Source organism: Heterodontus francisci, chromosome 1 (genome assembly GCF_036365525.1).
Source record: "Heterodontus francisci isolate sHetFra1 chromosome 1, sHetFra1.hap1, whole genome shotgun sequence".
NCBI lineage: Eukaryota > Metazoa > Chordata > Chondrichthyes > Heterodontiformes > Heterodontidae > Heterodontus > Heterodontus francisci.
The window spans coordinates 276,088,264-276,101,111 of record NC_090371.1 but is presented as its reverse complement, the minus strand read 5'-3'; the positions used below and the strand labels follow the sequence as shown (position 1 = coordinate 276,101,111).

At 47.1% G+C, this 12,848-nt stretch overlaps 1 protein-coding gene across 2 annotated transcripts in view; it reads left to right on the top strand.

Moving 5' to 3' along the window:
- fam13a (family with sequence similarity 13 member A) overlaps positions 1 to 12,848 on the top strand; it is a 256,398-nt gene that overhangs the window by 41,049 nt on the left and 202,501 nt on the right. The window lies entirely within an intron of this gene.

Sequence of the window (12,848 nt, the reverse complement as noted above, 5' to 3'; positions counted from 1 at the left end):
GTCTCGGTCCCTTTCTCCTGGGTTGCTAAGGCAGTGCTGAGTAAATCCGTGGATTTCATTAACTCTTGCAGGTTCCCCGAAGAGTGTTTGCAGAAAAGATAGTACAGAAACTGATGTATTGAGCACTCCTGTAAAATAGTCTGTCTCTGTGACCAAAAGAAACCAGTGCCAAAATAAAACTTGCATTTTTATAGCGCCTTTAATGCACTAAAACGCCCAAGGCACTTTTCAGGAGTGTTATTATAGAAAGTTAGACACTAATTAGGACTGGTGACCAAAAGCTAGGTCAAAAAGGTAGGTTTCAAGGAGTGTCTTTAAGGAAGAGAGAGAAGTAGAGAGAGAGAGACGGAAAGGTTGAAGGAGGGAATTCCAGAACTCAGGGCCTCAGCAGCTGAAGGTAAGGCCGCCAATGGTGGAGTGATTAAAACTGGAGGAGTGCGGATATCTCAGAGGGTTGTAGGGCTGGAGGAGATTATGGAGATAGGGAGGAGTGTGGCTGTGGAGGGATTTGAAAGCAAGGATGAGAGTTTTAAAATTGAGGCATTGTCAGACTGGGAGCCACTGTAGGTCAGTGAGCACAGGGGTGATGGGTGAACGGGATTTAGGATATGTGGCCGGTGCAAGAGGTCCAAGGCTCAGTTCCGTGTCTGACCTCAGCAGATGGACTGAGGATGCTTTCTGCCTGGACCCACCCTCCCCACACCCACCCCCCACCCCCACGACCACCTACCCCACCCATCAATCGCTGCTCAGTCTTCCTTCTGTGGGAGAGGCCAGCCTGTAGACGTTGGGTGGGAGCAGGGGCAGGCTTGGCTGTGATGCCCTACAAGCTCGAATAGCCCGTGCACGATCACAGCATAGCTTGGCATGTGAATGGCTGGTTGTCAAGGGGTCAGAGAGGTGTCGATTCACAACAGGATCTGTAACTCAATAACAGGCTGCATCCTTAATACAACACAGGAGAGGAGACGGGAGAAGATGCAGGTAAAATGTGGGCCGTGGCTAGGAATAGCAATCTTTCTTAAAAAAAAGAAATCAGGAACTCTTCCACCCCTCTCCCAAAGCCACTGGATATTGGGTCAATTGGTGCTTTGAAGACTGAAATTGCTTGATTTTTGTTAGGTAAGGGTATCGAGAGGAATGGAGTTGAGGCACCGATCAACTGGGATCTAATGGAAGGTGGAACAGATCTTTGGGGGCTGAATTCGGCGAGCCACATGCAAAAAGTCACCGGCATTAAGCGGGCACCATAATTACAATTATTGCTCTGTTAACGCCAGGTGATAGGAGGCCCAGAACGAGGGTGAGCATTGCTCTGCCCCTGGCAGCTTTTTAATGCTGCTGGTGAGACTGACTGCAAATACAAAAAGAGGTTAAAAAGTTGGAAACCCTCTGCAGGTCAGGTGGGGTCTGTGGAAAAACAGGAGTCGCACGACGTTTTGCAGTCTTCTTCAGAACTCGATTTTCCTGAAGGTTGGAAGCTGGTCATTTTTATTGGGTGTTGGGAGTCTGAGAGATCAGGGTTTAGCCAAAGGCGTCGTGCCAGTTGAGAATATTTCTCCTTTTGACAAAATACATCCTCACAAACAGCGATGAAGGGTCTGTGCTGCAGCTTTCTGTGTGGTTAAACCCATGTGCACGTTCCCCCTGAATCTCCCATCTGTCAACTCAGAAAAATCTCCAGACGTTTCACCGCCAAGGTCCAGCCGAGAATGACAGTAGGAGGAAAACATCTGGGCTGAGTTTTCCGTTTTTGAGCGGGCTTTCTGGAAAATCTCTGAAATCTAAACCAGACGCCAGAACTCTGGCTTTGAAAATGAAGTCGGTTTTTTTTGCATTTCATTTCTCCACCACCCCCGCACTCAACATATGTGGAGTTGTGGCGTGGAGCCAGATCCGTGCGGACTGATGAAACAGCATCCAGATGACAGGATAAATGCTGAGCAAATGTTTCTGCTGGCTGGGAGAATCTCGAACACCGTATCACAGTCACAGGATAAGGGGCCAGCCTTTTAGGAGATGTATGGGGTGAAAGTTCTTCACTTAACAGGTTGTGGATCGTTCGAAATCTCTGCCCCAGAGAGCTGTGGATGTTCAGTCGTTCAGTATATTCAAGACAGAGATTGATTTTGTTTTAGCACTAAGCGAATTAAGGAATATGGGGATGGCGCAAGAAGGTGAGGTTTAGCTAGAAGATCAGACATGATCTTGTTGAATGGCGGAGCAGGCTTGAAGGGCCGATTGGCCTACTCCTGCTCCTATTTATGTTCTTATCACCCAGCTGCCTTGTGAAGTGCAGCCTATGATTGGCTCCACCCAGAGATTTGAGACTTCGAGACCTTCCAACTAGGCTGTTTGAAGCAGGTCATTGGGGCAATAAGGAAACCGGCTTCGAGGAATGGCTTAGTACAGAATGTGCTCTGTGTCGTACTGCCCCCACATTCGCTGGTGCTCTCCTGTTGCTGACTCATGTCAGATGTATTCCTGGAGGTTTTCGTTATGCGACCTCCCGCTTCCAAGGTGCCGCCCCACCCAGTCAAACAGCTCCTTTTCCCTCCCCCTCTAATTTTAAATTCTTGAATAAAAAATATTCAAGGAAAATGAAAGGCACGCAATTTATTTTTAATGCCCCAATGTTGCTCCCAGCAGTTGGTTGGAGATTAATCTTCAGTTTCTGGATCCTCCAAGACGATCCTGGAAATTTGCTGACCCCAAAGCCAGCTGGGAATTACGGATTCCTGCTTCTTTTTGTACGTGGAAGTTTCACCATTGCAACAGGCCGTGTGGCACAACTAACCCATGCCTGCCTCACACACCCCCACATGAGCAAATAGTACTAATCACATTTACCCGTCCTGTCTCTGCATCCCTTCATCTCACTTACTTTGACACGCCTATTCAATCTAACCTCGAGAGTTGATGTAGTTTCTGCATCGACCGCTTGCCCTGGACACGAATTCCGCAGCCTCGCAACATTCTGTGTGAAGACATTCTGGAATGCACTGCCTGAAAGACTGGTGGAAGCAGATTCAACGCTAAACTCTCCAAAAGGGAATTCAATCTCTAGTTGAAAAGGAAGCATTTGCAGGTCCATGGGGAAACAGTAAGGGGAGTGGGACAATTGAGAGAGCTCTTTCAAAGAGCAGGCACAGACATGATGGGCTGAATGGCCTCCTTCTGTGCTATATCGTTTCATGATTCTATGAATTTGCAGCACAGAAACAGGCCATTCGACCCAAAAGGTCTATACTTATGTTTATGCTCCACACAAACCTCCTCTCACTCTCACTTCATCTCACCTGATCAACATCTTCTTCTATCCTGAAAAGCGAATATAGGGAGTTAGGTTGGAAGCTAAAAGGCAGGACGAGCAGAGTAGTAATCTCAGGATTGATACCGGTGCCACGTGCTAGTGAGGCTAGAAACAGAGAGCGAGTGCAGCTGAACACGTGGCTACAGAGCTGGTGTAGGAGGGTGGGCTTCAGATATGTGGATCATTGGGATACCTTCTGGGGAAGGTGGGACCTGTACAAGAAGGACGGGTTGCATCTGAACTGGAGGGGCACCAATATCCTGGGCGGGAGGTTTGCTAGAGCTCTTCGGGAGGGTTGAAACTAGTTTGGCAGGGGGATGGGAACCGGAGCTACAGATCAGTGGATGGGGTCGCTGTTGAACAGGCAGATACAGAGTGCAGAGAGTCTGTGAGGAAGGTTAGATGGTTGACAGGGCAAAGTTGCAGCCAGTATGATGGGTTGAAGTGTGTCTATTTTAACGCAAGAAGTGTCAGCAATAAGGGTGATGAGCTTAGAGCATGGATCAGTACTTGGAGCTACGGAGACTTGGATATCACAGGGGCAGGAATGGATGTTGGATGTTCCGGGGTTTAGATGTTTCAAAAGGAATAGGGAGGGAGGTAAAAGAGGTGGGGGAGTGGCATTGCTAATCAGGGATAGTATCACAGCTGCAGAAAGGGAGGTCGTCGAGGAGGGTTTGTCTACTGAGTCAGTATGGGTGGAAGTCAGAAACAGGAAAGGAGCAGTCACTTTATTGGGAGTTTTCTATAGACCCCCCAATAGCAACAGAGACACGGAGGAACAGATTGGGAGGCAGATTTTGGAAAGGTGCAGAAGTAACAGGGTTGTTGTCATGGGTGACTTCAACTTCCCTAATATTGATTGGAACCTCCTTAGTGCAAATAGTTTGGATGGAGCAGATTTTGTCAGGTGTGTCCAGGAAGGTTTCCTGACTCAATATGTAGATAGGCCGACTAGAGGGGAGGCTATGTTGGATTTTATGCTTGGCAACAAACCAGGCCAGGTGACAGATCTCTCAGTGGGAGAGCATTTCGGTGATAGTGATCACAACTCCCTGACCTTTACTATAGTCATGGAGAGGGATAGGAGCAGACGGGATGGGAAAATATTTAATTGGGGGAGGGGGAATTACAATGCTATTAGGCAGGAACTGGGGAGCTTAAATTGGGAACAGATGTTCTCAGGGAAATGCATGACAGAAATGTGGAGGTTGTTTAGGGAGCTGCGACTGCTGGATAGGTTTGTCCCGATGAGGCAAGGAAGGGATGGTAGGGTGAAGGAACCTTGGATGACAAGAGATGTGGAACAGCTAGTCAAGAGGAAGAAGGAAGCTTACTTAAGGTTGAGGAAGCAAGGATCAGACAGGGCTCTAGAGGGTTACAAGGTAGCCAGGAAAGAATGGACTTAGGAGAGCTAGAAGGGGACATGAAAAAGTCTTGGCAGGTCGGATTAAGGAAAATCCCAAGGCGTTCTACACTTATGTGAGGAACAAGAGGATGGCCAGAGTGAGGGTAGGGCCGATCAGGGATAGTGGAGGGAACTTGTGCCTGGAGTCGGAGGAGGTAGGGGAGGTCCTTAATGAATACTTTGCTTCAGTATTCACTAGTGAGAGGGACCTTGTCGTTTGTGAGGACAGCGTGAAACAGGCTGATATGCTCGAACAGGTTGATGTTAAGAAGGAGGATGTGCTGGAAATTTTGAAAGACATGAGGATAGATAAGTCCTCGGGGCCTGACGGGATATACCCAAGGTTATTACGGGAAGCAAGGGAAGAGATTGCCGCGCCTATGGCGATGATCTTTGCGTCCTCACTGTCCACTGGAGTAGTACCGGATGATTGGAGGGTGGCAAATGTTATTCCCTTGTTCAAGAAAGGGAATAGGGATAACCCTGGGAACTACAGACCAGTCAGTCTTACGTCGGTGGTGGGCAAATTATTGGAGAGGATTCTGAGTGACAGGATTTATGATTATTTGGAAAAGCATAGTTTGATTAGAGATAGTCAGCATGGTTTTGTGAGGGGCAGGTCATGCCTCACAAGCCTTATTGAATTCTTTGAGGATGTGACAAAACACATTGATGAAGGAAGAGCAGTGGATGTGGTGTACATGGATTGTAGCAAGGCGTTTGATAAGGTTCCCCATGGTAGGCTCATTCAGAAAGTAAGGAGGCATGGGATACAGGGAAATTTGGCTGTCTGGATACAGAATTGGCTGGCCCATAGAAGACAGAGGGTGGTAGTAGATGGAAAGTATTCAGCCTGGAGCTCGGTGACCAGTGATGTTCCGCAGGGATCTGTTCTGGGACTTATGCTCTTTGTGATTTTTATAAATGACTTGGATGAGGAAGTGGAAGGCTGGGTTAGTAAGTTTACCAATGACACAAAGGTTGCTGGAGTTGTGGATCGTGTGGAGGGCTGTTGTAGGTTGCAACGGGACATTGACAGGATGCAGAGCTGGGCTGAGAAGTGGCAGATGGAGTTCAACCTGGAAAAGTGTGATGTGATTCATTTTGGAAGGTCGAATTTGAATGCAGAATACAGGCTGAAAGACAGGATTCTTGGTAGTGTGGAGGAACAGAGGGATCTTGGGGTCCACGTCCATAGATCCCTCAAAGTTGCCACCCAAGTTGACAGGGTTGTTAAGAAGGCGTATGGGGTGTTGGCTTTCATTAACAGGTGGATTGAGTTTAAGAGCTGAGAGGTTATGCTGCAGCTCTATAAAGCCCTGGTTAGACCACACTTGGAATATTGTGTTCAGTTCTGGTCGCCTCATTATAGGAAGGATGTGGAAACTTTAGAGAGGGTGCAGAGGAGATTCACCAGGATGCTGCCTGGACTGGAGGGTATGTCTTATGAAGAAAGGTTGAGGGAGCTAGGGCTTTTCTCATTGGAGCGAAGAAGGATGAGAGGTGACTTGATAGAGGTGTACAAAATGATGAGAGGCATAGATAAAGTGGATAGCCAGAGACTTTTTCCCAGGGCGGAAAGGGCTATCACCAGGGGGCATAATTTTAAGGTGATTGGAGGAAGGTTTAGGGGAGATCTCAGAGGTAAGTTCTTTACACAGAGAGTGGTGGGTGCATGGAATGCACTGCCAGCGGTGGTAGTAGAAGCAGATACATTAGGGACATTTAAGCGACTCTTGGATAGGTACATGGATGATAGTAGAATGAAGGGTATGTAGGTAGTTTGATCTTAGAGTAGGTTAAAGGGTTGGCACAACATCGTGGGCCGAAGGGCCTGTACTGTGCTGTACTGTTCTATTCCTTTCTGCCTCGCAAGCTCATCTAACTTGCCTTTAAATGTGTCTTTGCTATTCGCCTCAAGCACTCCATGTGGCAACATGTTCCACATTCTCAACACTTCTCAAATTCCTCATTGGATTTATTATTGAAAGTCTTATTTTCATGGCCCCTAGTTTTGGGCTCACCCACAAGTGGAAACATTGCTATGTTTGCCCCATCAAAACCCCTCAGCCTTCTCTTTTCTGGAGAAACAAGCCCCAGACTGTTCAGTCTTTCCTGATAGTTGTACCCTTGTAGATCTGCTATCATCCTTGTAAATCCTTTTTTGCACTTTCTCCAGTCTCCATGCTTCTGTATCCTTTTTGTAATATGGAGACCAGAACTGTGCCCAGTCTTCTAAGTGTGATCTAACCATGGTTCTAGACAAGCTTAACACTAGTTCTCTGCTTTTGGAGTTCCATTTTGGCAGTGTGTTGGGTTAAGGCAGCCTCGTGGTTATGATACTGTGCTAACAAATGAGAGCTTGTAAGTTCTAATCTCCCCATGGCAAGTAAGTTCATTAAATCTGGTGATCTGTAGGCTGGTGGCAGATAAAATAACCATGAAAGCTGCCAGACTGTGGCTTTAAAAGAACCCAACTGATTCACAAATCTACTTCAAGGAAAATAACCTACCCCCTTCTCACCCAGCCTGAGCTAAATGGGCTGTAGTGCCACACAGCACAGTTGACTATTAATGCCCTTGGGGTGACTAGGGAGATGGGCAATAAATGGGGTGAAGCCAGCAGTACCCACTTGGGTGATAGATGCCAGCCTTAGCAGTGGTGTCCACATCCTAAGAATGAGTAATATTTAAATAAGGATGGCAACCCTATTGCTAGAAAGCAGTTAAAATTCAGAAATATCAACTGTTTCTCCTGCCCTGTGTTAACAGAGTTTCTGGAGATTTAATGAGAAGTGTAGCTTGTAGGAATCATGGCAGTTACTCAGGTTATTAATCACTAACTTCTCATCAATAACGAAGTCCATATATTAATGTAATTCCTTGATGTGGTAACGTTTTCAGGTGCTGCTCACATTTCAGAGTTTCATTGACCAACTAACACCCTGACTACTCTTCTTATCACCTGGGAATTTTTCTCCCGCCCCCAACCACTAATGTTTGAAGAATTTTATTCTGCAAAGCAGATGAGCACTGCCTAAATAAAATAGGGCGGTTGTGCTTAAAAGGTTTCACTTTATTTCTAAACTAACCCACAATGTACAACATCATCTGTAACCTTCCTAACAGTGAGCTGTGCTGCAAGGAAAGTAGCACTGACACTGGTGCTGTGACTATCTCTATGCTTGTTAAATATCGATGCTCTCTTATTTATTTTCAATGATGCAGTGAATTATTTTATAATGTTGCAATTAACTTTTTTTTGTATTTCGCACAGTTGCAGAAATTTCAATAAAATAGTTCAACGCGTGTTGCTAGGTTGGTCAATTTGCAGCTAGTCAGGAACACTCTTGCCTCTGAGGCAGTAGGGCATGGGTTCAAGTTCCACTCCGTTATGCAGGCTGACACTCCAGTGCAGCAATGAGGGAGGCCCTGCACTGCCGGAGGTGCCATCTTTCGGGTGAGACATTAAGCAGAGGCCCCTATCTGCCCTCTCAGGTGGATGTACAAGATCCCGATTGGAAGAGGAGCAGGGGAGTTCTCCCCAGTGACCTGGCCAACATTTACCTCTCGATCGATGCGACTAAAGTAGATCGTGTGGTCATTTATTTCATTGATGTTTTTGGGAGCTTTCTCTGCACAAATTGGCTGCTATTTTCCCTACATTACAACAGTGATTACACTTCAAAAAGTAGTTCATTAGCTGTAAAGCACTTTGGGATGGCCTGCCGTTGTAAAAAGTGCTACATTAAAGCAAGTTGGAGCATTGAGAAATCTGAATTATTAGTTGCTATCTCTTGGTATAATTAAGTTTCCTGATACAACTGTATGTTGTTTTTATGTTGTCAGTGCTTTGGAATCTCTCCTGAATTTTGATTAGGGGCTGCATTTTTAGCCCCTGATGGGGGCAGACATGGAATTTCACACTGCTGGCCAGTGTGCCTGTTTCCCAGCTCCATCCCACCCCCGGGCCATTTTCCTGGAAACGGTATGAGGGCCGGGGTTACGGCAGGGCTACTCAAAGGCCCATTAAGGCCTATTGTCAGAGACCGAATGGGATTTTCCAGTCAACCTCCAGGCCCCCACAGTCGGCAGGAGGTAGTCCGGCTGCCTGGAGACGTCTTCCCAGCGGCAGACCGGAGGGTCAGCATTCCAGGCAGGTTTAGAGGTCCTCCATGCCTGCTTGCGTTTAGCTGCAGCTGCAGGCCACCCTGTGGAGGGGTTCCCCACACCCCCTGCCCCCCCCCTCCCCACCCACCCATACACCTGGCCGCAAATCCCTTTTTTTGCTTTAGAATTAAAAATGTCGGAGAGAGGCCACCTCCATTTTGAAATGTCCTGTCCCTCACTTACCCCTGCCATGGCATCTTGGTGCTGCTTCCAAGCTGAATGTCCTCCTATTGGCTTTGAGAGCCCGCTGGCCATCCTTAATTGGACGGCGAGCCTGCCCATTGGCCATTAATTGGCCAATTCAGGGAAAATTGCAAGTGAGTGATTGTTCCCCACACAGTGCGGGCTTCTGAGCCCCATTTGAGTCTGATGGGTGAGGCGGGGAGGGGGGGGGGGGCGTTGTTCAGAAGCCCCGCAGAGAAAATCCTGCTGAAAGATTCAGAGTTCCAGAGTTCTAAGAGCAACAGATACTGAAAACTGCTTCAGCTCAAAGGAGCTCTGTACATTACGCACTGTCCAACAAATGTCTTCTTTGTACCGTCTTGACATTGGTTTGAGGGGATCATACAGACACCAGCTGTGATGTATAAAACTGGAGAATGTGCATTGATGTCAAGTTACCAAAACCGCCTGGTGACGAGGGTTGCTTAAACACCAGCATGGACTGGTTGGGATGAATGGCCTGTTTCTAGACTGTAATCTCTATATGATTCTCAGGATGAGAAGGACATTCAGCCCATCGAGCCTGTTCTGCCATCATTCAGTTAGATCATGGCTGATCTGCACCTCAACTCCATTTACCCACCTTTGCCCTTTATCCTTAACAACTTGTAGAGGTTGGAGAGGTGATTTGTGTGAGAATGGTATCAGGGGTGAGGGACTTCAGTTATGCAGAGAGACTGGAGAAGCTGGGATTGTTCTCCTTCAAAGCAGAGAAGGTTAAGAGGGGATAAAAACAGAAAATGCTGGAAATACTCAGCAAGGCTGCCAACATCTGTAGAGAGAGAAATGTTTCAGGTCGATGACCTTTCATAAGAACTGTAATGGGTTTTAAGCAGGTGAAAGAAGGGAGGTTGGAAAAAGAACAAAAGAAATGTCAGTAATAGGGTGGAAGTCAGGAGAGATAAAAGGAGAATTGATAGAAGTGTTAAAAATTATTAATGGTTTTGATAGAGTAAATAAGGAGAAATTGCTTCTACTAGTGGGGAAATGAGGAGAATCATTTTTACAAAGCGAGTTGGTGATCTGGAATGCACTGCCTGAAAGTTTTGTGGAAGTAGATTGAACAGTAACTTTCAAAAGGGAATTGGATAAATACTTGAAAAGGAAAAAATTGCAGGACCATGGGGAAGTTACAGGGGAGTGGGACTAATTGAATATCCCTTTCAAAGAGCTTGCACAGGCACAATGGGCTGAATGGCCTCCTTCTGTGCAGATTCTATGATTCTATAGATTCTATGAAACTATCAGATTTGAATGCACAAGCTCTGGGTTGCTAGCCCAGTAGCTTTTTTATTCGTTCATGGGATTTGGGCATCACTAGCTAGGCCAGCAGTTATTGCCCATCCCTAATTGCGCTTGAACCGCTCCAGTCCATGTTGGGTAGGTACACCCATAGTGCTGTTAAGAAGGGAGTTCTAGGATTTTGACCCAGCGACAGTGAAGGAATGGTGATATAGTTCCAAGTCAGGATAGTGTGGCAGGAGTACTTGCAGGTGGTGATGTTCCCATGCATTTGCTGCCCTTGTCCTTTTAGTACTTAGAGGTCGCAGGTTTGGAAGGTGCTGTCTAAGGAGCCTTGGTGCGTTGCTGCAGTGCATCTTGTAGATTAGATTAGATTAGATTAGAGATACAGCACTGAAACAGGCCCTTCGGCCCACCGAGTCTGTGCCGAACATCAACCACCCATTTTATACTAATCCTACACTAATCCCATATTCCCAAACATCCCCACCTGTCCCTATATTTCCCGACCACCTACCTATACTAGTGACAATTTATAATGGCCAATTTACCTATCAACCTGCAAGTCTTTTGGCTTGTGGGAGGAAACCGGAGCACCCGGAGAAAACCCACGCAGACACAGGGAGAACTTGCAAACTCCACACAGGCAGTACCCGGAATCGAACCCGGGTCCCTGGAGCTGTGAGGCTGCGGTGCTAACCACTGCTGCCACTGTGCGTCAGTGGTGGAGGGAGTGAATGTTTGTAGATGGGGTGCCAATCAAGCGGGCTGCTTTGTCCTGGATGGTGTCGAGCTTCTTGAGTGTTGTTGGAGCTGCACCCATCCAGGCAAGTGTAGAGTATTCCATCACACTCCTGACTTGTGCCTTGTAGATGGTGAACAGGCTTTGGGGAGTAGGGAGGTCAGTTACACGGCGCAGGATTCCTAGCCTCAGGCCTGCTCTTGTAGCCATGGTATTTATATGGCTACTCCAGTTCAGTTTCTGGTCAATGGTAGCCTATAGGATGTTGATAGTGGGGGATTCAGCGATGGTAATGCCATTGAATGTCAAGAGGAGATGGTTAGATTCTCTCTTGTTGGAGATGGTCACTGCCTGGCACTTGTGTGGCGCGAATGTTACTTGCCACTTATCAGCCCAAGCCTGGATATTGTCCCGGTCTTGCTGCATTTCTACACAGACTGCTTCAGTATCTGAGGAGTCACAAATGGTGCTGAACATTGTGCAATCATCAGCGAACATCCCCACTTCTGACCTTATGATTGAAGGAAGGTCATTGATGAAGCAGCTGAAGATGGTCGGGCCTAGGACACTACCCTGAGGAACTCCTGCAGTGATATCCCGGAGCTCAGATGATTGACCTCCAACAACCACAACCATCTTCCTTTGTGCTAGGTATGACTCCAACCAGCAGAGTGTTTTCTCCCTGATTCCCATTGACTCTAGTTTTGCCAGGGCTCCTTGATGCCATAACCACTGGGATTCCGTGCTCCCAGAGGGTGGCAATGGATAATTGTCAGGATTGGGAATGGTGGCCGCTTTGTCTTCACCCAGGACCCACAGACACTGAGGTCAGTTGTAATACCCCTACCACCAGCTGACGAGACCAGCACAGAATGATCCCGAGGCCTCCTTTGACTGTCTGGTTCAGCTGCTCACTGGATGAACTGTCTGCAACAACGGAGAGGGTCGTCCTTCCTTCATTCTCTGCGAGCAATATCGCTTGCCTGTTTCCTCAACAGTTGGGTGGAGCAAAAGCAATTTCTGTGGATTCACCACCCACTGAGAATAGGAAATTGGCTGGCAATTGCTAGGGTTTTGTTTGAAGTTCTGGCCTCCTCCTCCACCTTTTGCTGAAGGGTGAGACTGTACATTTCAGGACAGATTTGAGTGTTGTCGAGTGGAAAAGCAACATTCTCTTTAGAGTGCAACTTGGTGAATAATCTTTTTTGGTTGGTGCATTTCAATAAAAGTGCTACAAGCACAGTGCAGACTTCATTGTGTGTCTGATTTTGGGATTGACTAGAGCCAAATCTTTCGAACCATTGCCTCTTTGCTACTCCTCTAGCCCTAGAACCCTCCATGATCTCTGCCCTCCTCCAATACTGGCCCCTTGAGCATCCCCAATTTTAATTGCTGTACCATTGGTGGCCTTGCCTTCAGCTGCAAGGCCCTAAGCTCTGGAATTCCCTCCGTAAACCTTTCCATCTCTCTCCCTCTCTCTCCCCTTTTAAGATGCTCCTTAAAACCTACCTCTTTGGCCAAGCTTTTGGTCTGCTGCCCTGAAATCTCCCATTATGTGGCTTGGTGTCACACTCTGTTTGATAACACTCCTGTGAAGTGGATTCTGCTTTGATTGCCCATCCCTAATTGCCCTGAGAAGGTGGTGGTTGGCCTATTTCTTGAACCACTGTAGTCATTTGGTGATGGTGCTAGTTCCAGGAGTTTGACCCAGCAATAATGAAGGAATGCTGATGTATGTTCAAGTCAGGAGG